The sequence below is a fragment of the Pseudorca crassidens genome, chromosome 11, assembly GCF_039906515.1.
Source record: "Pseudorca crassidens isolate mPseCra1 chromosome 11, mPseCra1.hap1, whole genome shotgun sequence".
Classification (NCBI taxonomy): domain Eukaryota; kingdom Metazoa; phylum Chordata; class Mammalia; order Artiodactyla; family Delphinidae; genus Pseudorca; species Pseudorca crassidens.
The window spans coordinates 28482840-28486425 of NC_090306.1; the positions used below are offsets into that span (position 1 = coordinate 28482840).

General features: G+C 38.1%; 1 non-coding gene across 1 annotated transcript; it reads left to right on the forward strand.

Moving 5' to 3' along the window:
• Positions 1-2789: 2789 nt before the first annotated feature.
• On the forward strand, positions 2790-2894 carry LOC137203116 (U6 spliceosomal RNA). The gene has a single exon (XR_010932945.1). It is a non-coding gene; the product is annotated as a U6 spliceosomal RNA (small nuclear RNA).
• The last annotated feature ends 692 nt before the right edge of the window (positions 2895-3586 follow it).

Here is a 3586-nt window from a genome sequence, read left to right on the forward strand (position 1 = left end):
CTCATTCAGAATTACTTGATTTAATCTCTGTGATTCAAATTTGATCATTACACCCAAACTGCACCAATATGATGCCAAAACAATTGATCAGTGAAAAATAAGATTTCAAATCACCTACCTAGTTGTTTTTCATATTAGGGGAAATAGCAACCCATTAGGGAGTTGTGAAACCAATTTGGTCAATGGCAATCAGCTTCTTTTAAAAAGATGAAATAGGGCTTCCCTGGTGGCGCAGTGGTTGAGAGTCCGCCTGCCGATGCAGGGGACACGGGTTCGTGCCCCGGTCCGGGAAGATCCCACATGCCGCGGAGCGGCTGGGCCCGTGAGCCATGGCCGCTGAGCATGCGCGTCCGGAGCCTGTGCTCCGCAATGGGAGAGGCCACAACAGTGAGAGGCCCACGTACCGCAAAAATAAATAAATAATAAATTAAAAAATGAAATAGATAAAATGTAAAACACCATATAGGTACACATAGTAAGGATATTTTCAAGTAAACCTTTGTTTCACGCGCGCACGTGCGCGCACGCGTCTATTTAAGTCCTCAGCACTCTCTGTATTGTGATGTAAAATGCATTTCTTACAGTGCGCCTCAATCTAAATATCTCAAAAAACACTGATTTAGGTGATACTCTTTAATCTTCTCAAAAAGATTAGTTGCTCAATTATACTTTTTGATTTCCAATCTAGCCTGTTGAAAATCAGGTATGTACATCATAAGATGAATTACCAGAATGGAATTTTCATGCCTTGTTCAGATACGTTGCTGTCATGGACAAACCAAGTCTTTACCTATATGTTATCAGCAAATCTGGAACAAGAGTACAATTTTTACTCTTTAGTGTTTATTATTCTTCCCAAAGACTTGTTGGATTTTTTTTCTTTCATTGAGGAGACAAGTCATTTTATCCTCCAACACATACTGCCTCATTTTGCTAATCATAAAATTTATGTCACACATTGAAAAAGAATAAACAAATTACAAGCCTTAAAGAGACAGGTTGTATTTTCAACCAGTAGGTGAGCTTATAGACCATATATTCAGCCATCCTCAGGCATTTTTCAAAGTTGGAAATGTCAGGCATTTATATGGTTTATTTGTAAAGCACTAACAATAATTGGAACATTATGGTCTTATTATTTGCCAAAGAAATTTATTTAAGCAATTCAAGTGGTTGAAGGTTAAGGGTGTAGAAAAATGTCATGTGACACCACATAAAATTTTATTACTGTTTTTGCACTTACATAACTTAGAAACACCTACTTAAAATAAATAAATAAATAAATAGCTTCCTCCCTTATGACAAAAGTTTAATCTTAGCTCACACTTTTAGAGACATGACATTGGGTAAATGATGTTTTGATAGCTTTAGAATTTTCTGTACAAAATATGATTTGGAGCGAAAAATATCAATACTCAAAACTAATCAGTAATCAATCAGTTCTCATAGTATGGACTTCGAGGCAAAAAACAAACAAAAAACAGAAAACCTTCAACGTGTCTGATATTTTAGTCCTATGGTTGGCTTTCCTTGGTGTCCTTCAGTCAGTATCAGAGAAATTTTTGAAATTGAAGAACAGAAATGATCAGAGCTCCTTCTCTACTCACCTTCCATATCACCACCATCTCTAATGCTACCACTTCCACCATTACCAGACCTACAAAGTCTAGAGCCCTCTATGGGGAAAGCAATGAGTTCCTAAGTCTTGTCATCAGCCCACCAGCCTTCACGTAATAATCATTTGCTTCCCTATCTCTCTGCATCTCCACAATTCTATTCACCAACCACAGAACAACTGATTTCCAAGAAAAGACTTAACACTTCTATGGCCCTGATTTTCCTGATCATTTCTGGGTTTGAATACTTTGTCCTCCAATCCTCAGAAACAGGGTTAAAATTGTGCCACACCTCCGTGGTTGCAGCCTCTGTGACAGGTATCACTTATCGCTCTTTCCTGCTGAGCCCAGACACAGCTTCAGAATCCTCCTCAACCCTGCAACTGGGGCAACCACTAGCAGCTAAACAGAGTTGACATGAGATTGAATGCATTTGACCTTCGTGTTACACACCATCATAATGTCTAAAACCAACACTTTAACATTCAAACACTATATCTCAGACCGTCCCTGGCATTTGAGAGGGGAACAAAAACCAATGTCAGACAACATGTTTGATTTTAAGGTTTGGAGGAAAGGGTTGCAGAATTTTGCATAATAAGGAAACGAATAGCTTCCAGGGAACAAAAATGGCCATGATTAATATGACCAAATAATGGGAAATCTAGTTCATCCCCATGTCTAGCATTTTGCCCCATTGATCAACCCAAAATCAAACCTTTTGTCAAATAAAGAGCTGTTAGTTTTTAGATTTAAACAAAATTGACACTACAGCTATGACAATGACAATGTCCCCTTTCTCGAGGACATTTGCAGTAGAAGTCACATCTCAAAGGGGAACCAAAGGATTTCACTTTAAAAGGATTTGACTTTAAAGAATTTCAGCCAGGAGAAAACTGGAAATCTTTGGTTATGGCAAGATAATATATGTAATATATTAATTTATGTCTTATACTAGTCTAAACTAAGGTACTTATCCCACTCTGGACTCAAACAGGAGCCAAGTTTTCACTTTTTTCCCCATGGAAAGTGGGCAAGATCCCCACAAAAGACATAGAGTATCATCTGAAGAAAATATCTGATCTACCCAGACATCAGCATTAAGCTGAGAGGAAGTAGTATTTGAGTTTCTTTTAGAAGGGATAGGTTTAATTGAAAGAACATATGTTGGAGGCTCGCTTCGGCAGCACATGTACTGAAATTGGAACAGTACAGAGAAGATTAGCATGGCCCCTGAGCAAAGATGACACGCACATTCATGAAGTGTTCCATATTTTTAGGATCTGAAAAATAATAGATATATATATATACATATGTGAAACTGAATCACTTTGCTATACACCTTAAGCTAACACAACATTGTAAATGAACTAGACTTCAATAAAAGAAAAAAATTGGGTAAGTTGGGTGGGGGGAGCAATTGGATCCCCTTCCCCCAATTAATAACATTAAATGCAGGAAACTGACAGGCTTCTTTAGTAAAATAAACATAACTAAGTTAAATAACAGCTATGCAACATAACACACTGTGTTTGTAGTCAATGCATTTAATCGGAGTTTTTGGAGTCTTCATACTAAAGTGGAATAAAAATTGTTTTGAGGATTAGAGATGGTATACACAAAGTCCTTAGCACATAGTAGGTGCCCATGTAGTGCAGTCAGGGCAGCTTCAGGGGCTGATGTCTTCATGGTCATGACATCCTTTGTTTACTGATATAGCAGGTGACATTATTTGTCCAAAGTAGAGAGAGGAAAAATATATTGGTGACATGTGGGACTGTTGAGGTTGTTTCCTCAGGAATTGGTGGGTATTGATCCTACTCTAGCACCTGCCATGAAGGAAACTTACTGTCTTCAGCTGATATGAGCCCCTAGGGGATATGTTAGCATCCCATTGACACAGGGTTATTCTTCCCAAAGATAATGGGTTCAAAATGCAGAGCTAGAAAATCAAAGCCCAATGTTGATCT